The sequence below is a fragment of the Puma concolor genome, chromosome B4 (genome assembly GCF_028749965.1).
Source record: "Puma concolor isolate L17-30 chromosome B4, mPumCon1.1.hap2, whole genome shotgun sequence".
NCBI lineage: Eukaryota > Metazoa > Chordata > Mammalia > Carnivora > Felidae > Puma > Puma concolor.
In genome coordinates this window covers 88551104-88575150 of record NC_141673.1, presented here as the reverse complement: position 1 = coordinate 88575150, position 24047 = coordinate 88551104, and the positions used below count along the sequence as shown (strand labels likewise).

The window sequence follows — 24047 nt, the reverse complement described above, 5'->3', positions numbered from 1 at the left end:
ATTGTGTTCAACCAGGCAACAAAAGCTCAGAAGTCCAACATCACTTGTTGAGCACAAATATAGAAACTGACACTAAAGACATCATAGAAAAGTCAACCCTGCTTTCTCCCCTGAAAAACTGCAAAATACTTCCCAACATTTCCATTTTTACACACCATATGACATAATCTCACATGGGTTCAACTAACTCATGTAGCTTCATGTACTAATTAAGCTGTAAGACACAACAGGGTTTGAATTTATTGTGTAATCATTCACACCATGGATGTTTGTGTGGTACTTGAACATGAGTTATGACACATTAATTCACAGATGAGAGGGCCTCATTGCAGTTATAGAACCATATTTTAAATACCATCTGAATTTAAAATACAAATATTGGTCCCCCAATCTTAAAACCCTTAGCCCCCAAATCAGCTAGCCAATGTCAGACGTCACTATGGCCCCCTTTCTCCTCATTCTGTATCATTCATTTAGCTGTACTGATGGCAAAGGATATACACTCCAACCCTTTTCTTTACCCACTTAGGCCCACATGGGGTGCTGTGAGAAGACATGAAGGGGGAGAAAGGGGCAGGGCCTTCATAAACACCAGTATGAAAGAGAGAAACATGCTGTCTGGTGATAAAACACTGGCGAAATGGATGAAGCAGCCAACCAAGGGTCCATTAAAGGGAGAAGAGACAGAAAGGCCATTTTGTGAATCCTGACATTCAATAAACCTCACCCAAAACAACCAAACAAAAATTCACCACATGTTTTATGTCCACAGTTAAGAGAGTATGAGGGGTAGAGAGAAAAGAAATAAGTCACCTAGCTCATAGCTCACAACCAAAACAATTCCCTCTGTCTCCTCCCTCTCTGGCTTCTAGGAGAGAAGGTGAGCTCATTTCTGCAGATGGTCTCCTCAGTGGCCTCACTGTGCTCTATAAACACCCTGCACCATCTGTGATGTCAGTTTTCAGCAGCCTTGGAATCTGCCCTGCTCTGTGAACTTGTGTTCAAACACTAATTGTAACTCCTTAGTAATTTTTCACAAGGAGTTATTTTTAACTCCCACAAACCATTGTCTGACTATACTAAATATATTTTCTTAATTAATGTACACCACATGTGGTTCTTCTTTTCACCTCCTCCCCTGCTGCTATTCAAATGGCCCCTCCTCAAGGAGAATAAGTTTTGGATGAACAATTCACAGCAATGCCCCAGAAAAGTAGTGGAAAACAGAGAACACAAAGTCATGCAGCCCTCACTTTCCTCTCTACTCAGGCTTTGATTTTGAGAGAATTTTTAGCAAATGTTGTCAGAGGTTTGTAAAGACAGAATAATCAAGTCAAAATTGAAAAATATTTTTTATACATTATCAGAAGGTACGCTTGGTATTGGTTGGACTTCCATCTACAAATCCATCTAGATTCCTTATTTGCCATTTACCAGTTCCAATGTTATGATGTACCAACAAACACATCTGACCAATAAGGAAGGTCAATTAAGCCATGGAACTTTTTGCACTATGAATGTGATTGATGTGTCTCCACCCACCCACAGGCTTCCAAACCTCCTGTGGTTCACCAATGCCCTTCCTTCATAGTCTTACCTGATACTGATTCCTCCAACCTCATCTCCTGCCCAGTTCCTGCATTCAGCCATGAAATTCTACACTGACCCCATTCCCTTGCCTCTAATGCCCCCTTGTTTTCTTCCTATAGCTAACCCCCACTTCTCTTTCAGTTCTCAGCTGAGAAGTTGCTTCCCTAGGAAGTCTCCCTTGACACTTATGCTGCCCTTACCCTTACCCTTACGAGTCTCCTAGCACCCGGCTTACCCCATGTGCCATTTATTCTAATATATCAACATTTTAGGTCAGCTGCCAGTCTCCTCCATTAGACTGTGAGTTAGGTGCACAAAAAATATTTGTTGAACAAATGTATAAACAGAGAAGAGAAATCTGAAAGAGCACATAATCAAATATTCTTATCTACTTGATTTTGAGTATATATTTTGTAGCCAAGCAATCTTTATAAACCCAGCTAATGTAAATATATAAATGGTATCATCTTCCCTGTAGAAGGCAAGCAAAATGTAAAGTGTGGAAGAAAAACCAACTGTGATAAAACTTTGACCACAGATAATTCCTGGCAAGTATGATTCACACAGGGTGATAAAGAATTCTTTCCTTTTGAGGACACTTGTCTTGAAACTATCAGGTTGCCTTGGGTTATATGCAATGAACCACCCATGCACAGTTAGAGAATCCCCACTTTTTTGAAGGCATCATACTCAGGCCTTAAAATCTAGGTAGGATGTCCTAAGGCAGAGGTCTCACTTCATGGGACACAGGGAGGCATAATGAAGACAACTGGGGGACACTTTCAAACTTCATAACCTCTCCTTCTGGAATTCTTTTCCAACTAGCAATGTACTTCCCATGACTGCTCTAAACCACCCCAAATGACAAGAAATTATCATCAATTTCAAAGCAAAGATATTGTAAAGCTTCCTTCACAGGAAGGCAGCACAGTTTAGTAGTCAAGAGTAAGGCTCTGCAGGTAGATGGTTCAGGTTCAAGTCAAAACTCAACCTCATAGTTGGGTGACTGTGGACAAATTAGCTCACCTCTCAGTGTGTTAGTTTTCACAACAGTCAAATGGGAGTAAAAGTAAATACCTCATAGAGTTGTTGTCAGGATTTAGTGAAATGATGCCTGTAAAGTACTTTGCTCAGTAAATAGCATATAATATGTACTTAATATATTCTACCTAATACTTAATATTTAAATCTGATCCACAGTCCCCAAACTTTGAAAATTAGTCTTTATAAATGTCTAGCCTCAAAATCACCCACTAAAACTCAAGCCTGTTAGCTAGTCCTCATGAAACAATAAAAACAGTTTTATTCCATAATTCACTTTGAAACTCTAAGAACTCTAATTAGACACCCTCTTACATGCTGGTGCTAAACCCTTGGGGGTCCTAGGCTTATTGAGTTAGACCAGGCATCCAAATATCCAAGGCTCAAATATAATAATAATAATAATAATAATAATAATAATAATAATAATACATAATGAGGCAGATGCCTCATCTTATTTCTGGAAGAGTCAGTGCTGCATACTACAGTGGTAAAAGCGTTGAACATTATATGAGAGATTTTGGATATAAGCGCTGGCTCTTGTGCTTGACTACATAAACTAGGGTAATTTGCTTAATATCTCTAAGCCTCAGTTTCCTCATCCATAAGGAACCTTACTTTACTTCCCTTATTGGATCAGTATGATAATTCCACGAAAAGATACAAACTGTAATGTACTGCTCTTGGGAAATTAACTGGGTCCACCATCCTGAAGCACAATCTTAGTGGAATTAAGAATGCACACAGTCAGCACTGTAGTTGTTGAGTGGATGGATGTATCTAAATACACATGTAGAGCATAGACTGGAAGATCATTTATTAAATACAGGAAAGTAAGTACCCTCCCCACCCCCCACTGTGAGGAGGGGAAATGAGAATAGAGATAGGAATGAAAGGGGAAAATAAAACACATTTTGTAAAGGGGTCTGACAGGAAGCAATGGGGCTAATAGTTCATGACTGAGGGAGCTGTTGACTCCACTCTGCACTACAGGTTTAACAAAGAAATTGCATGAGAAAATGTGAGAGTACAGGGTTTAGGGCATGATAAATGGCAGGCAGTCAATATATTTTAATTGAAGGGTAACTGGATCCTTTAATCATCAGGACATGGAGAATACAGAGAAAGACTACCCGCTAGAAAAAGGGTGGAAAACAAGGGAAGATGGGACACCCCTCCCACCAGTTCGCTCTGAACCCATTTCCCTTTTCCCAATTCCTCTTTCTCCTTCAGCTCCTTGTCTCTGAAGGCTTCTTACTGGGCACTAAGGATGCTTGTACCTCTTTAGTCCCTCTGAGGAACCATATCCAGACAACCACCTCCCCACAAAGACATGACAGCGGTTCTTCACATTTGTTGAATCACAGAGCCCTCTGATGTTGGTCACCTCAAAATAATATTCTACACTCTTCTGAAGTCCATCCATGGGCCCTGAGCAGGAATCCCAGAGGACCATCTGAACGGCAGGTTTAGAGATGGCTAATGCTTTTGATCATTTCTGTTTCCCTCAACTTTGTTGTGCAAGGTCGTCCTTGTGTTCTTCCCACCTTTACTGAAGATGAGGGAAAGTGGGATAAAGACAAAGTATGATGATCCAGAGAAGCACCCCACAGGAAAAAAAAAAAAAAACATCTGGGAATTAAATAATCATGTCTATTTTACTTCAACAGATGCAGGCAGACAAACAAATAAACAACCGAACTCATAGAAGACAAAACAAACCCATGGATTGGGAATCCTGAGAGAGCCTACAACAAACCCAACTTATTACAACACAGAGAAACATTACCCTCAAACTCCATGTTTAGAAATGCCCTTTCTCTGTGCAATAATCCGCAATTAGTCCAACAGTTTATATTCAGTCCAGACTCTCTGACCCAATTGTCAGAGTCCTGCTGTAATTCTCCCCCTACCCTCAGGCTCATCACCTCCTTACATCCTGACTTACTCTTCGTGGGATGAGACTTGGTACTGGGAAAGTTGCCTGTCCTGCCATGGAGGCCATCTTCACTCTTTTCTGTCCATATTGACCCTCCAGCTCTTCTCAACACTATTCTACAGCCTTCCTCTGCATCTACAAAGCCTTGCCTAAGCCATCTTGACTGATGCCCATCTCCAACTTTCCTCCTCTTCCCACCAGTACTTACAGCCCATCCTGATGCACAGCTGAAACTGATTTTCCCTTTCTGTCTGATGGTGCCTTGTGTGAGTCACTGAAATTCCTTACAGTCTAAAAGCTAAAAGCTTCTCCTAAAAGCTTCTAGGAGGCAGGGCCAGGATCCATATCCCTTCTCCTTCTGGATGCCACAGTCTCATCTCCAACTCTCATTACCCAGGAAAAATATCTGCTCATAAGTGTGCCAAACGACTATAAGAGACATTTAGGACAGAGGAAATGAATATATAGATGTATTTATTTACTACTATACCTTAAAATTCCAGGAAGTAGGACTTTTCTTTTTCAAAGAAAGAAAGGTCCAAACCAAGGTGTAGACAGGACACTAGAACATGCACCATCATCTATTTCAAGAGAATTTCCTGAGGAAATTTCCCAATGAGGGACCTAGGTCTGTGAATCTAAGTTCAATTAGGAAGCATTCTCTCCCAAAGGAGGTGCTTAGCAAAAGGAGATGCTGAAAGAAATGCAGAGAAGATCCAGGGAAAAGGAAGTCAGCTTTTATGGATTCTATAATGCCCTCAGCTCCCCTTTCTTTCCTTACTCCTGCCCATATTCCTCTCAGTCTCTGAGCTCCTTCTAAACTCCAAAACAAAAGTTCTATCCCAAATAACTAAGAAGAAGAATTTATGTCAATTCCAACAGTACACTACTTAAGTTGCAAGGGTGTCTTCCTTTCTCAACCAGCACCACTCACTCCCCTTTGTCCTGGGGGGTCATTGTGTTCACTCCTCTGTCTCTAAGAAGGGTATTGCCCTCACTCTGGACGTTTCCTTTTCAAAAAATTTTTCCAGGTAAGCAAATTATACTGGTTCTCAGGGTTGGGTGTTAAATCTTCTGCCAATCAGGAAGTTGGCCTTGTGGCTCCTCCTGAATACCTTCAAAGAGAGTTTGGATACCAGTTGCTTTGCTAGAAGTTTGAAAAAGACTTGAGAGTAGTGCACTGAGGCTGTTAAATAATTAAATCAAGCTCTAAAAAGTTCAGACAAATGGACATTAAATGCAACATCTCCAGAGTTTATATCAATCCCTTTGTATCCAAGTACAACTCCTTCCTGATCCCAAAGTATATAAATTCTCTCAGCCTCCTTAAAAGTTTTCCAGACAATAAAATCTCCAGCCAACTGAACCAGTGGCTCCCAAACAAACCAGTATAAGCCTTTTTGGATAGCTGAGCTTCCCCAGAGTTACAAAGTCCTAAATCAAGCAGCCCTGCATCTCTGGTAGAGGGCAGTCAAGAATGCAAGAGTAGAAGCTTTGTGTTCAGGGCAAGAGCTTTAAATAATAATGTGTGGTGCATGTGCACAACCAATACTTCCAAAGCAGAAACAGTTCAGAATATATATGAAAAGCTAAACAGAATAAAATCCACCATGAACACTGGGGCTGAGTCTCATATCCCAGGGTAAAAGACTCTTGGTTAACAAAACCAATGAAAACCATTGGTTAACAAAACCAATGAAAAATGGAATCTTCCCATTTTCTCTCTCTCTTTGTACTTTATCTAGAAGTCTGTGTCCAATCATAGTCTTTCATTTATTTATTCAAATATAGTGGTCCCCAATTATTTAGCCCTGCAAATAAAGCAAAGAAAAACACAAACATCCCTCCACTCAAGTTGCTTACATTCCTTCAGTAGGAAGCAAACAATAAATAAGTCATACAGAGAAAGATGGATACCATATGTTTCCACTCTTATGTGGATCCTGAGAAACTTAACAGAAGACCATAGGGGAGAGGGAGGAAAAAAAAAGATAGAGAGGGAGGAGGCCAAACCATAAGAGACTCTTAAAAACTGAGAATAAACTGAGGGTTGATAGGGGGTGGGAGGGAGGGGAAAGTGGGTGATGGGCATTGAGGAGGGCACCTGTTGGGATGAGCACTGGTGTTGTATGGAAACCAATGTGACAAGAAATTTCATATTAAAAATAAATAAATAAATAAACAAATAATATAAATATAAATATATATTGTGTAAGATTTTCAATCAATGCAGCAGAGGAAAGAAAAGCAAGAAAAGGTTAGGATATTCTCTAGTGGGTTTTATTATTTTAAAATGGGTGACCCAAGACAGCCTCACCTTCACACTGTTGTGTAACTGTCACCACCATCCATCTCCAGAACTTGTTCATCTTCCTCAGCTGAAACTCTGCACCCATAAGCAGTAACTCTCAGTTCTTCCCTCCCTGCAGCCCCTGGCACCCAGCATTCTACATTCTGTCTCTATAAATTTGACTATACTATGTGCCTTGTAAAAGTGGTATCATACAATATTATCCTTTCGTCACTGGCCTATTTCACTGAGTATAAAGTCTTCAAGGTTATAGCCCATGTTATAGCATATGTCAGAATGTCCTTCTTTTTTAAGGCTGAATTGTGTTCCATTGCCTGTATATCCCACATCTTATTTATTCATCCATCCACTGATGGGCATGTGGGCTCTTTCACCTTTTAGCTGTTGTGAGTAACAATGTCTTTTTGAGTCCCTGCTTTTAATTCCTTGGAATATATGCCAAGAATTTGGGTTGCTGGATCATACGGTAACTGTATACATAATTGAGAAATCATCATATTGTTTTCCACAGCAGCTACACCATTTTACATTCCCACAGGCAATGTATAAGTGTCCCACTTTCTCTACATATTCACCAAAACTGTGAGCCTCTGTTTTTGTCTTGTTTTGTTTTTAATAGCAGCCATCCTAATGGGTGTGAAGTGGTACTTGGCTACTTTTGAGGAATAACAAGCCCTGTGGTGCCAGGACAGAGTGAGTGAGAGGAAAGCAGTCAGGGATAAGGACAAAGAGAAAGCAGGAAGCCAGATCCTTCATGGAAGATCTGAGTCACTGTGAGGAATTCGACTGTTACTCTAGGTGTGATGGAAACCCTAGGAAAACGTGAGTTTCACATGTTGCCTACTGATTTTCATGTTCTGTGAACTACATATTGGATTCTCAACGTAAGGAAAGGACTTCTCCAGGATTTGAACAAAGGCATGGAGACAGTTCGCGGAGCTGTCAATAGATCTGCAGTTTCTGATAACACAATGAGGCCTGAACTATCTGCATTCTTGTATCTGCCACCCTCTCTAGACACCAAAGCAGAGATCCCATACGGCCACCCATGGGAAAGTAACATGATGGACTGCTTTCACTGAAGCTGTTCACTTATGTATTATCTCTAGACAGGACTCCATCACTTAAAAATCAAACAAAAATCATTTTAGTACAATTCACTATTGTAGGTTATTCCCACCATTATCATGGATAATCAAGAACTGACATGGAGATAAAGAGGGCCTTTTCTGCAACCTGGTGAAATTAAGAACCCCAAAGGCAGGCATAGAGAGACTCTCAGAAAGGGGGCAGGAACCATGTAAATTAGGTACTCACAAGCCTTGCAGAATTAAATAGATGAATCCAGTCCCAAACCCCAGATGCCTCAGGAAGGACTGTCAAATAATGTCTGAAATGATCAGAGCTGGAAAGAGAGAAAGGGCCCCAAAGGGAATCCTGAAATCACATTTATGAGAGGCATAGAGTACTTTCATAACCTCACTTCCTCTGGGCAAAAAGGATGAAAGCTTTTACATCAAGATGAGAAGTCCAAGGAGTTATTCAATTTCTCAACAATAAACAATCTGAAGAGAATGGCTGCCCAACCATTTATAAATGTTAAAAAATACACACTTGTATGTGTGGGAAGCAGGGGAGATAGAGGGTAGAGAAGGAGAAAACATTTTTGCTTCCTTCCCACAACATCTTTGGAGTCACTGCTTCATGCACATACCACTCTAGTATCATTGCACCATTATTTGGGTAAACAAGCAGATAGCCAGAGCTTCTCTAGAGGCTGTATAGACACCACATAATCTGGTATCATTCCTGGATGGTTGTGAACAAGGCAAATTTCTTAGTCCCTCTGGGATAACTGCAGAGAAGATAGAGTTAAATGCAATGCTCCTCATTCGTGATTTGACACATTTACAGGTTTAGTTTCAGTCATAATCCAGTTTTGGAAACTCTTAACATTTCTATCACACCTATCAAGATGATGAGCTTGATGAATCAGAAAAGTCTGAGCTTCTGCTTCTAGAGGTCTTCAAAAACTAGATAGGCTACCAGGGAGAATCAAAGTGAGATTTCCCAAACAGAAATCAGAGAGCTGGGAAAAGTGAGAAAATAATGTGATACACTGATGTCAACAGTGAAAATAAATGTGTTCTCTACTTACTTTTATGATTATCTACTCCATTTTCTCAACCCTGAATCCTATAAACACAGAACACCTAATAAATGTCCTCAGGAATCTCACTGTGGTTTTGATTTTTATTTCCCTGATGATGAGTGATGTTGAGCACCTTACACCACCTCATCCTGTCAGGATGGCTACAATTAACCACACAAGAAACAGTATGTGTTGGCAAGACTGCAGAGAAAAGGGAACCCTCTTGCACTATTGGTGGGAATGCTAACTGGTGCAGCCACTTTGGAGAACACTATGGAGGTTCCTCAGAAAACTGAAAAAAGAAGTGCCCTATGATCTAGAAGTTTCACTATTAGGTATTAACCCAAAGGATATGAAAATACAGATTCAAAGGGGTACATGTCTCCCTATGTATATAGCAGCATTATCAACAATAGCTTATCTATGGAGAGAACCCAAATGTCCACTGACTGTTGAATGAGTAATGAAGATGTTGTGTGTGTGTGTGTGTGTGTGTGTGTGTGTGTGTGTGTGTGTGAGTAATGGAATATTACTCAGCCATCAAAAAGAATGACATCTTGCTATTTGCAATGAAGTGGATGGAGCTAGAATGTATTATGCTAAGTGAAATAAGTGAGTCAGAGAAAGACAAATACCATATTATTTCACTCATATGTGGAATATAAGAAAAAACATGAACATATGGGGTGGAAGAGGAGAGAGGAAAACATCACAAGAGACTCTTAATGATAGAGAACAAACTGAGGTTGATGGAGGTAGTTGGGAGATGGGCTAGATGGGTGATGGGTATTAAGGAGGGCACTTGCTGTGATAAGCACTGGGTGTTATATGTAAGGGAAAAATCACTGAATTCTACTCCTGAAACCAATATTGTACTGTATGTTAACTAAATAAGATTTGAATATAAAAATAATACAAAAAATCCTGAGGAATAAACAGTAGAAGGAAACACATCTGCCTATCCACCTTATTTTCCAAACTAAAGCTGTAATGTACTTACAATGAACACTTTGTCTTTGTTTACAATGAGCACTAATCTACACTCATTTTTTTCCAAGAAGTCTTATAAACAGCTTTTTTTTTTTTCAACCAAATCCTTCCTTTCAAAGCACAGAATCTAAAAAACCATCCAGTGGTCCTATATATCACTCTACTCTGTATCCACTTTTAGATTAGCAGTTTTGTGTGGTCAGAGCCCATGGTTTATTCTACCATGTACACACTAAGTAATATGCTACACACAAGGGGGCTTAGAAAGGCCGGCTATCTCTCTGGTTATCTTCATTCATATCTTTAAATGCAACCTTCTGTCCTTCCATGTAAGTACTTGGATGTCTCTTTCTGTCTGTATTCTCTCACCAGACTTGGCTTGGTTCCTGTCATTGCCCTAGGTAGCTGCTCACATACTCACCATTTCCCTTGGAAAGTCAATTTTGTTTTGTTTTGTTTTGTTTTGTTTTGTTTTGTTGTAGGAAAGACACCAGACCATCTGAGTCATATGAAAGATGTATAATGCCTCAAAGTCCTGAGTTTTTATCCAAATATAGATCAATACGACTTCTGAACGAATATCCGTCTACCTCACCCCAGCTCTGGCAACATAATCTACAACAACTAGCCTCTATAACCACTTATTAAGGGAAACTCTTTATCCCTCTTCCCTAGTTCTTTCTGGTCTCCAGTTGGCCTTGTGGTTTGTATAATACAAGAAAAAAAAAAGGACAAGCATAAAGCAAAAGAATGTACCATAAAAATCACTTTTATCAATTTGGAATATACTTTGTGAAGGAAACTGGTTTTTCCAGATGATTTTTCTTTAAAGTTAAAATGTAACTGCCTTCTGGAAGCACATAACATGTATCAAATTATGACCGAGAGACATTGCAAAAGAACTGCTGGAAGGCAAAAGAAAGACAGCTAGAAATAAACATTTGCCACATATAATCAATAAAACAGATGTCATGCATGGATAAGTGCTGTCTGGGCTTCTGGTGTTGGGGTACATCCCACAGTGTACATGGTAGTTGGGAGGGGAGAAGGGTGGAGAACATTTTAAGACTGCAGAGGCCTTTAAAATTAAAGAGTTTCAAATATGCTTGAGATAACAACAAACTGCCTCTTGGAGACCCAGTGTCTTAAAGACCACTAGGCAGCCACACCCCAGGGGAACTTGGTAATCTCTTCCTCCTACAGCCTGACCTGACCTATAATCAATCCCCCACCACAACTGTTGTAAATTAGATAAGAGAGGCAGGGAGATACCTTCAGCAGCTGTAAAAAATAGATATCTAATTCCTTAAGCAAGGAGGAAGAAGACGCTCAAATTCTCTCTGATGGTGGATAGACCACCTTATGAAACTGGCCCTGCTATTCGGCAGAGTTCACAGCAATTTCCTCCCTAAGAAGATATGACACAGACACTTTCAGACTCTCCAGTGAGAAAGTGTGGCAAAACATGAAGGAGGCAGCTGAGCCAGGTGGAATAATCTTCATTCATTCAAAAAACATGTCTAAGCACACTATGTGCTGGGCCCTGTGAGAAAGACAAAGATGAATAAAGCAAGCTCTGCACGAGGTCAGAAAGGAAAGGCCAGGGAGGAGGGCAAAGCAAAGAAAGAGGTGGGAAGGACTAAGGAGGAGTAGGGCCAGGGAATAACCCAGAAATCCTACCTGCTCTTCCCAAAATTGCAAGGCCTTTGGCCTGCACCCGCCAGTCCAAAGTCTAGCTCTGGAGCCATGAAATACCCTCTGCTCAAACTGCCCAGAGCTTTGACAGCTAGCGGCACTCCAAGCCCAGTTTCTTCCACTCTGGTTCTGTCTCAGTTTTCTTGCCAATTCTATAAACACAAGAAATCACTTACCCATGGCCTTTTTCTTCCTCAGAGGATAACACCTGAGAAGAGAGCTTAAGCAAAACCAGGGAAAGAAAAGGAGCTTGGCCAAGCAGAGTCAGGACTTGGAGTGGGAGCTCAGGGGGCCCTCGGGGAGGCGGGCCCTCAGGGGGGCGGGGCCCTCCAAAGGTAGGTGAGAGGAATGGTGGAACAGGGTAAAGGATGTGGATTAGTTGGAATCCTGGAGGCCCTGCCTGGGTGAGGAGGTGGACTGAGGACTTAAATGGGATGTTATTTGACTCTTTGTTGCCAGAAAGTTGTGAAATTAGAGTAAGTTTGGGGCGCCTGGGTGGCGCAGTCGGTTAAGCGTCCGACTTCAGCCAGGTCACGATCTCGCGGTCCGTGAGTTCGAGCCCCGCGTCAGGCTCTGGGCTGATGGCTCAGAGCCTGGAGCCTGTTTCCGATTCTGTGCCTCCCTTTCTCTCTGCCCCTCCCCCGTTCATGCTCTGTCTCTCTCTGTCCCAAAAATAAATAAACGTTGAAAAAAAAAATTAAAAAAAAAAAAAAAGAAATTAGAGTAAGCTTTCCAGGGTCCTGGGTATGGAGGAAGTTCTGCTTGGCAGGAGAAGAGTGTGGGGAGCCAGATGGAGCCCCACCTGTGGTGCTTTGGGGCAAGTCCCAGATCCAGCTAAAGAGCCCACTCAGCAGTCCTTTAAACAAAGATAGAAACATCCCCCACCCCAGCAACTCCGTGTCTCAGAATCTCCTACTGGATTCCTCTACCACCATCCATCCCCATCTCCACACCTATGTTTCCCATCACTCTGGAACTAAAACTACAAGGGAACTGGCTTAAGCTTCACCACAAGGAATTTTCTGAGACAGTCATTCAGAGTTCATAGTGCACTGTAACTGAATATGCATTGAGCATTGTGCTGGAGTAAATAAAGCCACAGACTCCCTGCCTAAACAGCTTCCTGCTCTAATCATTCAAATAGTAGGTCTTCCAAGATCCTGAAACAGTGACAAAAGGAAGGTGCCTCTTCCTTCCCAGAACATTAATCTTCAAACAGAGGCAAGACTTTTCAGAGATAGAGAACATGGGGCCTACTTAGAGACCCAGAACTGAATGGAGGATTATCAAGAAGCATTTGATCTAAAGGAAAAAGGGCACCACTGCCTTTACTTAATAATACTGAGATTCTTCTAAACTCTAAATTAGTTGCCATAATGACTGTGATGGAGATAGAAGGAGGGGAGAAAAGGGTAGTGGCAGGATTCTCTAGGGACAGAGTCTATACTAACTATACTAAAGCAGATAATTGGAACTGGAGCAGAAAGAATTTCTCCAGATTTCGGGAAGAACCTCCAACTGAAGAAAACCTACAAATCACATTGACCCTGCACTAACACATCTCTAGTAGGCATGAACCGAGGGAACTAATTCAGTACTTCTTTTGTAGATGGTGCTATGCTGGGTAGTGGGTGAGAGGCCAGCCAATACTAAGGAGCCAAAACTCCTAGAGGCAAAGGAGGCAGGCAGGAATTGGAAGAATTCCTGGGGATAAGCATCTGTGTGTTTGGTTGGTGTCTGTTCCAACAATTCTAGACTGTCTTCCCCTGCCTCAAGCTGGGATTTTCCTAAAGCTGTATCTCCTTGAGGGCAAGAAGGGCTTGCATCTGGTCCCAAGATTCAATTCCTTTCCTTTCTTGCTGTGCTATTCACTGCCTCATGTGTAGAGAGTGGGAGGCTGGCGAAATACCTGGGCCTCCAGATAATCAACAAGTAAGTATAAGAACTATCTCAGGTTTGCAGGGAATGCAGAGGATGCAGAATTGGGGCCCTAGGTCTCTCCTGAAGGAGGGGTACAGAATGAGGGGCCTGGCAGTTGGAGCCCATCCAAGTGATTTCACATGAAATATCAGAACCATGAGAGGTGGGAGGAGAGAAGGGAGAGGAGTGAGGGGTGTGAGCCAGAGACAGGATAAGGGACTAAAAGACAGACATGAGAGAGGCAAGGAAGATGGAAGGGAGGGCAAGAGAGGGGACAGGGATGGGGAAACTGCAAAAGAAGACAGATAGGAGGAGATGTGGGTGAAGAAACTGAAAGGCACACAGGGTAAAACTCACAAAGATATGACAGGAAGAGAGACCCTCAGAGACTGAGGGATGGAAGAAGGAAGGGAGAGAGCCAGAAGGAAGAGCTGAAGGCAGACTCAGTCCCAGAAAAATCTCAGACAAAAAAAAATATTTTGAGTCAGAAATACAGAGAGATAGACAGACAGATCTGCTTGACAGAGATGAAGGTGAAGGAAGAAAAGTAGGAAGGAAGAAGACAGGGCTGCATTGAAGATAGGGGAGGGAGTAAGACAAAGAGAAAGAAGGAGGCAGGTGTGGAGCAGGAGGAGGGAACAAGACCAGGGAGGGGGACATATATTTGCTTTATGACCCTCTTCCATCTCACCTGGTCCCTGCTGAGTCTGGTCCCCTCTCAGGTGCTGCTGGGGGTGGATGTGCCCAGAAAGCTGACAGGATGAAGCTGCTGCCATCACTGCCCAGGCTCCCTCCCAGTGCCAACCTGGGGATACCAGAGACTCTGACATGTATATGCCTCCCCTCCCGTCTCCCCCAAAATGCTGCAATCAAAAGACCCCTGAATCTCAGCCCTAAATTTTGCAGTTAAGGAAGCCTGGCAGAACCAGTGCAAGGGGGATTGGGGGTCAAGGAGAAAGAGAAACAGAGCCAGGCAGGAAGTCAGGCTGACAAGCTCTGGAGAAAGTGCTGGGGACAGACTGGTTAGGGATCATATGGAGAATAGGGAGGAGAGGGTAAGGACTGGGCCTATGTCTGCATTGAGAGCTAAATAAGCACGATGCAAGGTATGAGCAAAATAACCTACTAGTGACTGTCCATTAATTTGGGGCAACAATGGAGACACCTTCTGAGCAGTCATCATCAATGACTTCAAGCAGCTCTCCACTAAAGGGCCCCCACAAATACACATATGAAACATGAAAAAGGAAAAACTGAGGCAAAGAACAGAGACCTTGAGGCCAGTGTAGATGCTTGAATCTAGGTTTCAAAGGGCCAGTGATGAAGCAACCAGACACATTTGTGAAGACCCAAGACTTAGCATGGCAAGTTGGACCCTGCCGTTTTCCCCAGGGTTTATTGGGTCTCTGCAAAGACTACCCTCCCCAGCTCTTCTCAGAGCCAGGGGAGACCCTAAGAACATTAACTCAAGCAATTTAAAGGGGAGTTGTTCTCTTTGGCCCACTTCCCTTACAGTCACATTTGCAGGTTCCAGAGGCCAGAAGTCTGGTTATAACTAGAGCCCAAGGATTCTCTTTAGCAGCAGGAGGGAGGGTGGAGAGGGAAATTTCCACAGAATCCTTTGGAGAAGACAAGACAGCAAAACCCACCAGTTCCATCCCACTCCCGTGGACACATAGAAGCTTAATAAAGTTTAGAATGTCCAGGGCTACTAAGTAATTAAAGCCAGGATCTGGGTAATTACATTTCTTCTCTAAGCTCTACCCTTGACCTCCTTCCTCCCCCATGGACACACATCTTTTATGAAACACATTGAGTCAGAAACTTTAAAAACTGCCTCCACTAGAGAGATGGCCTTAATTTCAGCAAAGAAATTTAGAATACATTATGAAAGGATTTCCTTAGACCTCAGGTAGGTAAATGCTAGAACCAGAAACACACACACACACACACACACACACACACACACACACACCACACACCACATAGGAAAAGGAAAGCCCTCTCATGACTATTTTTTTTGCCTGTGGGTTTCACCTCCTCATGATCTGTCCCACATTAGGGAAGAAAATATAGTCTCTCTAAACGTTAGGAAATCAATTCCCTTCTAACCCTTAGATCCAGGAGGGAGATGGTTGTTTCCCTCCCCCAGTCATGACAAACATTCTGAAGAAAGGTGACAGAGTCTCTAGGTAAGAGCCCAGTATGCAGAAGCCTACTTTGCTGTTCTATCCCCCAAGGCCTCCCTCAACTTCGGATCTCCATCAATCTGCACCTGTCAATGAACATTCTTTGGACTCCCCCTGTAAACCCAGCCCAGGGGGAAAGAAAGCATTCCAAGGGAGGATTAGCAGGGCCCTTTACTCTAAGATGTGAGAAGACAGACACACAAGACAAGAAACCTGGCAGAGAAAAAAAACATATAAATTAATAGAGTGTAGCCATATCCTTCCAGGGCTGAGGGAAAGAAGATGGAAACAGAGATTGAGAATACAAAGCAAGATCAGAGGGAAAGAAATGCCAGATTTAAAGGCTGGGAGTGCTGAGGGCTTGGGAGCCAGGAGGCTGTTGTCCTCAGCAGATATGGAGACAATAAGCTGAGAAGATATCAAAGATGAGCATGAGGGTGGTTTAAAATGCCTAACGTGGGGCGCCTGGGTGGCTCAGTCAGTTCTTGGTTTCGGCTCAGGTCATGATCTCACAGTTCGTGGGTTTGAGCCCCACATTGGGCTCTGCGTTGATGCTTCGGAGCCTGCTAAACAAAGATTCTTTCTCTCTCCCTCTCTCTCTCTTTCTTTCTCTCTCTCTCTGCCCCTCCCCTGCTTACGCTCTCTCTCTCAAAATAAATAAAACTTTAAAAAGATAAAAAATAAAATAAAACGCCTAATGCATTTAGATATATACATCTTTACAACTGTACAGAGTTCTGTGGTATACATTTCATTTTATTCTCAATAATAGGACACAGAGTAGGTCTCTTTTACAGATAATAAAACCATGGCACAGAGAGGTTAAGTAACTTGCTTCAAGTCACAGAGCTGGTAAGGGGAGGAGCAAAGAATCAAAGGACTGCACTGTGGTGTCCCCTCCTGCAGGTTCTGCCTTGGGAAGCACCCAGGCTTGGGGCCTGTTGTGTGAGGGAGAAGTGACCCCCAGAGGGCAAAAGACCTGCCTCCTGGGGCCCTTCTCAGCATGTTCTGCCCAGGAGAGCTTGGCCAAGTTGAGGTCTCATCTGGGAAGTGGGGAAGTCATACCTTACACTCTGAATATGAAAGGCTAAACCAGATCATTTACTGAAGTTCCTTTAGCTTTAAAATACAGAATTCATGGCACAAAAACAGACACATAGACCAATGGAATAGAATAGAAACCACAGAACTAGACCCACAAACGTGTGGCCAACTCATCTTTGACAAAGCAGGCAAGAACATCCAATGGAAAAAAGACAGTCTCTTTAACAAATGGTGCTGGGAGAACTGGACAGCAACATGCAGAAGGTTGAAACTAGACCACTTTCTCACACCATTCACAAAAATAAACTCAAAATGGATAAAGGACCTCAATGTGAGACAGGAAACCATCAAAACCTTAGAGGAGAAAGCAGGAAAAGACCTCTCTGACCTCAGCCGTAGCAATCTCTTACTCGACACATCCCCAAAGGCAAGGGAATTAAAAGCAAAAGTGAATTCCTGGGACCTTATGAAGATAAAAAGCTTCTGCACAGCAAAGGAAACAACCAACAAAACTAAAAGGCAACCAACGGAATGGGAAAAGATATTTGCAAATGACATATCGGACAAAGGGCTAGTATCCAAAATCTATAAAGAGCTCACCAAACTCCACACCCGAAAAGCAAATAACCCAGTGAAGAAATGGGCAGAAAACATGAATAGACACTTCTCTAAAGAAGACATCCGGATGGCCAACAGGCACATGAAAAGATGTTCAGCGTCGCTCCTTATCAGGGAAATACAAATCAAAACCACACTCAGGTATCACCTCACGCCAGTCAGAGTGGCCAAAATGAACAAATCAGGAGACTATAGATGCTGGAGAGGATGTGGAGAAACGGGAACCCTCTTGCACTCTTGGTGGGAATGCAAATTGGTGCAGCCGCTCTGGAAAGCAGTGTGGAGGTTCCTCAGAAAATTAAAAATAGACCTACCCTATGACCCAGCAATAGCACTTCTAGGAATTTATCCAAGGGACACAGGAGTACTGATGCATAGGGGCACTTGTACCCCAATGTTCATAGCAGCACTCTCAACAATAGCCAAATTATGGAAAGAGCCTAAATGTCCATCAACTGATGAATGGATAAAGAAATTGTTGTTTATATACACAATGGAGTACTACGTGGCAATGAGAAAAAATGAAATATGGCCTTTTGTAGCAACGTGGATGGAACTGGAGAGTGTGATGCTAAGTGAAATAAGCCATACAGAGAAAGACAGATACCATATGGTTTCACTCTTATGTGGATCCTGAGAAACTTAAGAGAAACCCATGGGGGAGGGGAACAAAAAAAAAAAAAAAAGAGGTTAGAGTGGGAGAGAGCCAAAGCATAGGAGACTGTTGAGAACTGAGAACAAGCTGGGGGTTGATGGGGGGTGGGAGGGAGGAGAGGGTGGGTGATGGGTATTGAGGAGGGCACCTTTTGGGATGAGCACTGGGTGTTGTATGGAAACCAATTTGACAATAAATTTCATATATAAATAAATTAAAAAAAAACAAAAAAAAACAAAAATAAAATAAAATAAAATAAAATAAAATACAGAATTCAGTCCATGGAAGGGGTGGATGAGGGGATAGTCAGGATAAAGGTCTGAAAGCCTTCAGTCTTCCCAATACCCCTCCACACAATCCTGTGTCCCTCTCTAGCTCCTGATCCCCAGGGGTCTCTTCCCCACTTGTCTTGGCCCTGGCAGTACCTCCAGCCATGGCTCACTAACCTGTGCAGTCCAGGCTCAGTCATCCTCACAGCCTCTGAGGATACATCATGCTGATTTCCAATCCAAGTATTTATTCCAGGCCAACAAAGCTGTCTCCTACCTGCCTTATCGTTTGCTCATCCTGTTTCAGAATCAAGAGAGAAGTTCTCTTCTTTTCCTCCTCCACCCCATGTCCTGTTGGGTTTGTCCTACAGCCCACTCATAACTCCTTTCCTCCAGGCAGCCTTCCCTGATGAACTAACTTGACTTGATTCTGAATTTCCCCTTGCCCTTTGCACTTGATCTGTGTTGAGTGAGTATCATTGGGTAACTTTGCATATTAGTTGGCAGGGAGGAGACTGTAAGCTCCCCAAGGGCAAGACCACTTGTCCCAGTATTTCAGGCAAATGCAGGTTTCATGCCTCCAGTACCAGGCTGGGAAAACTCCCACGAGTACAAATACCTGTTTTTCACAAATGGACAGGAACAGTAATCTGGGCTCTAGTGGCCACCAGAAATGTCTCCTTCTGTCACATGCTGCAAAAGTATCTCCTTCACAATGACCTTTCAGAACCATTTTGGAGGAGGGCACATCCTCCACCATGTCTGCCCACATTCACCTTGTATTTAACTGGAAATACTGTTTCCTGGCTAGGTCCTCAACTTATTCTCCAGCCTCAGAGAAAACTTGGCTGTTTTTAAAAATCAGATCCACACTGAAGGACAAGCATGTGCCTCTGGTGAGGATGGTCAGAGCTGTGCTGCAGGCTGTGAAGGCGATCCCCACAGAGGATGCCAGGTGACCAGGCACCTGCAGCAGCAGTTGTAAGTGCTCTCGTGAAGAAGATGGTTGTGTGGAACAGGTTCCTTGTACTTAAAACATGAGAGAGAGAAAGTCACCCTAAAAAGCACTCACTGGCCACCTCCCCACTTCCCCAAAGGGTTGTTCCATCCCAGCCCAGCCTCTCTGGGGAGACAAGCACCCTGCTTGCTCCCCACTTTCCCCTCATCTGCTTCTCAACAGACTGTCTCTTTCCCTGCCCCTCTCTCCCTCCTGCAGTGAGAGGCTCCCTCCTTCTCCCTGTGTCTCTGCACACCTGCTTCCATCATATTCCTTCTCTTGCTCTGTCTCCCTCTGTCTTCTGTCCATTTCTCTACTCCCTGTTCCACTCTCAGTTTCTCTCCCTCTGATCTCAGTCATGGCTCTGTCATTTCTTCTCCATCTTAGTCTTTCTCTAATTCACAACTTGTTTCTGTTCTCCCCCCTTCCCCTCTACTGCCCAGAGCAGTCCTGCAGAGGGAGGGGAGTGGGGTCTCCTTCAGCACCAGAGGACTAGGTCATTTTGTATGGAGCTCTGAATTGTTGTGTTCCTGCCACACACACACACACACACACACACACACACACAGACACACACACCAGCTGAGCCCTTATCCTTTGCAACCTCTACCTGCCCCTTCTCACTGCCTCCCCCTCTGGTCTCCACCTCCTCTTTTCCCTTCTCTGTCTCCCTCTCCCTCCCTTTCTGTGCACACTTCCCTGGCTGCCTCATCAGTTCTGGACCTGGATGCATGGATCTGTCTTTGGATCTGGGTCCATGGCTTTTGGACCCCCTAAGCCTGAGTTGAACTCATGTGTCTCAGGTATCTGTCTCTACTATCTCTGACCTCTGGGTATCTCTGTCATGGATCTATCACTCTATTCTCTGGATGCTGCTCTCTTTCCTCTCTCTTGTCTCTCAGTCTGTCTTCCACTCTCTCTTCTACTATGGACTGTCTCTATTGACTCTATCTGCATCTCTTGGACTGCACAGTGCTCATACAGGCTCTGTCTTCTTGTTCCCACTCTGCTGGTCTTTGCTTGAATTTACTGGGCCTTTCTGTCCCTGTCAGTGTATTGGTGCTCCCAAACCCCATTTCTGCCTCCAAGTTCTGCCCTATCATTCCTGGGGTGGGGTGGCGCTAGGGGAACAGAGGGGACATGGCAGGCAGCACTTCGTGTGGAAGATGGACAGCTGGCCCACTACAATATAGTGCCGGCTCCAAATGCATCCCTTGCTCCTCACAGAAGATTCTCCAGGACTCCAGATGCTGGTGGCCTCCTTGCCTGCTATACTCACCTGTCAGACCCTGAGGCTTGGCCCTCTCCATCCCCAGTCTGTCCATTAGGAGTTGCTGGAAATTCTGGGAAGTCACTTGAGGTCCCCCTTGGTCAGGTATCTACTTGTCTGGAATATTCTGTCAAAAGAGGTTTCAGGAGATGTGAGAGGACCCACTAGAGGTGCTTTGCTGGAGGGGCACATGAGTGTGCAGAACAGAAAGCCTGGGAGCTTTGCCTCTGCATCCCGGGCTAGACTGCCCAGGGGCTCCTTGTACCCCTCAGACAGGCCCACATGGGCAACCAGCTCAGGGAGGAGATGCAGCAGGTCTTCAAATACAGGATGGGGAACCAAAAATATGTGTGTCTCTCTTCTATCTCCTCATGGCACCTGTAACCCTCCTTGATCATCCCAGTGATCATGGGACCCCAGCTCAAATCCCAGTCATTCCAGCACCTCCTCCTCAGTCATTTACCTGGTGCCCCTTCCTCCACCTCTCCCCCCTGTCCACCCAATGGCACTTGGTCCTCGGGGTGTCTTCCCAAAGACAGGCAGTCACTAATGAGCACTAGAAGGCGAGGGTCAAGGGCAGTGTGATGGGTGGGAGGGGATTCCAGAGCAAGCAGATAAGGAGTCCTGTCAGCATCTGTCAAATATGCCATATCCCTCCCTGCCAATCCATCTCCCTGCTGAGGCTGAGGGACTAAGTTTAGCCACAAACTCACAAAAGCCTAGATGCACAAAGCATGCTCAGCTCCAGACCCATTTTCTCCAGCAATCTCACTACCCGTGCCAGACAGGGTTTGAAAGTTCCTGAAGATTCTGGGAAGCTGAGGTTGTAGATGGAACTCAAGGAGAAAGAGAAATTGCTCCCTCTGCTCAATATCTTGATCTCAGCTGCTTGTCTCCACCACACATTACCAAAAGCATAACTTAAAACCTCAGGCAATGGCAAAGAGGGTTAAATCTCAGGAAGACTTTCCAAGCCCTAAAGAGATCGTGAGTGCTCCAGAACCCAGGGGATATGGGGGGAAATATGAGGTTGGATGACCTTATTGGGATGCAGTGTTGTGCATCCTGATACAAGCAATTTCCATCTGGGGGTCTAGGGAGATAGCTCTGTGAACTTGACGGAACTTTCCCAGCTTCGACCTGCGAAGAACGTGGCAGCCACAAGAGGGCAGCAGAGAACAGCTCTCCCTGCAGAGCCAGCCCTGGGTGCTGAGATAGGGCTGGACTGCCCAGGCTGGGGGAGTCTTTGGCTCCAGCAATAACCCATGAATTTCCAAATTTAGGAAACCCTTCCTGCCGCCCTTTCCACTGGCATTCGTTATTCACTTTGGCCCCTGGAATTCCATCACCCATCCATCCCCCTTCCATTTTCTGGGGGCACAGTAGAGACACATGGGTTTTCCTTTAAGATTGTACAGCAGGTGACATCCCAGCTTACCGAGGTGATGCTTCACAGGATCCCAACTGATAACTAAAGCCAGAACTGGAACCCACGTTTTCTTGCTTGCCAATACAGAGGTCTTCCCATTTTGTGCTGACTGCTGCTCCTAACAGAGAAGCATACTTTATAGGCCTCAGTGGGAAGCCTGCTCACCTCACTTGTGAGCATGTCAAAGCTGTACCCTTCCTCATGTGATATGTTTATACACATGACAATGCACACAGGACTGTTAACCACGGAGCACAGACACGTACACCACAAACACTGTGCTGTTCACACCCTCACCTTCAGCACACACACCCCTCTGCCCCTCAGAGTCCCACGGCCCCTGTCTCTCTCTTCCTATTTCATGAGCTGCAAGAGGAACTTCTCTTCATAATTTTCTCTTTCCTGTATTAACAAAGCTTCCTCAAAACTGCCTGACAGCGAAGCACTTTCCCATATTGAATCTTAGTCCCTCCCACCATAGCCCTGTACACATGGAGAGGAAGGGCCATCCAGAGTCCACACCTCTCTCTTCCCAGGGATCCTCTCTCTCAGGCCCTTCACTGCTCCTTGCCCCTTTCATCCCTCTTCTGACCTACTGACTCCTCCTCCAGATCCTTCTTGCTGCCACTGGCCCTTTTTTAACCTCAAAAGCTGGGTCTCCTAGGGAGGTGAGCACTGAAAGGAGAGAAGTAAGGATAGAAGGGACAAGGAAAAACCTAACTTCAGACCAGGAGAGGGCTCCATTCTGTTGCCTTTACCTTCAGCTGGAAACTTCTGGTTTCAGTATGATGACCCCAGTGTTCTGACTAGCCTTACTTCCTCCCCTCCTGGTAGCTAAAGGGCTATAAAATAGGATAGTAACTGGATTGAATACATTGATTAATTGGAATAGAGACAGTTTGGGGGAGGGGAGCAAATGTGCAAACTTGTGAACTGATGGGATAAATGCATGAAAAAAGGCATGCCACCCCCCTACCTACCCCCTTCCATGTAGCCCACACACACATGAATTCCCTGCCATTCCCCAATCCAGGACTCCTTCCTTATATAACAAGATGAGAAAAATATGCAACCTTCCAAAAACCTCATCCCATAGGGGAAACCTGAAAAGACAGAAATCTCCTTTTTTTTTTTTCCTCACCCCATGTGCCTCCTTGTTCACTGTGCAGTTTCCCACTAGACCCTCTGGTTGCAGCCCCCACACACTTTCCCCAGAATGGAAGAGGCACCAGATATAGCCTCCTCCTGCAAAGGACTGAAACAAATGCCGGTCATGTTAGGGGCCTCTCAAGGTACCCATTATGCTATGAATTCTCAAGTCAAAACCATCTGATGTTTTCAAGTGGATGCTAGGCAGCAGGGGAAAAAACTGTAAGACAGCCAATTGGGAGGGAGCAGGAGGAGCCAGTCCTTGTCCTTGTGCTCCCACAGTCAAGTTCCCCTAGGCTGGAGTCCTGTACAGAGCATACCTCTTAACTTAATCAGTAAGGTGGGTGGCAGCAAATGAGGCAAGGGAGAAATGGTACCTCAGAGGGAGGGTGCCTGGACACAGCCCCCCACCTTGAGTCCATAGAGCCAGGGCTCCTGGCCAAGATGTCTAAAGCAGTGGCAGCAGAAAGAGAGGGGGGTAGTCAGGAGAATTTGGTGATTCTCAGCCCCCAGTAAAGGGTGCTGTACTTGGTGGGGGTGGGGGGAGTAGAGGAGGATGTATCATCATGGGAGCTTATGAGGGACTGGATTTTGGTGCCTGGCGAGAAAAAGGCTTCAAAGGGACTCTGGGTGAGACCAGAAGGACTCAGGCTGACTGAGACAAACACTGCATCCCCTCTTCCCTCCCCAATATACCGACTCTACAGAAGACAATAACAAGGGCCATGATGGAACTCAGCTTCCCCTCCCCCAGCACCTGTGAATCCTGAAGCCCAAGCAGAGAGAGTT

At 44.3% G+C, this 24047-nt stretch overlaps 1 pseudogene across 2 annotated transcripts in view; it reads right to left on the bottom strand.

Moving 5' to 3' along the window:
- The window catches only part of LOC147579277 (cationic amino acid transporter 3 pseudogene), a 489600-nt pseudogene that overhangs the window by 82648 nt on the left and 382905 nt on the right, over positions 1-24047 (bottom strand). The window contains exon 1 of one of the 2 annotated variants that reach the window (XR_015253750.1): positions 11895-12188. The exons of the other annotated variant lie outside the window; for it this stretch is intronic. The product of XR_015253750.1 is annotated as a cationic amino acid transporter 3 pseudogene, transcript variant X3 (transcript). Of the gene's footprint in view, positions 1-11894; positions 12189-24047 lie in introns of those variants that run through there. 2 annotated transcript variants of the gene reach the window in all.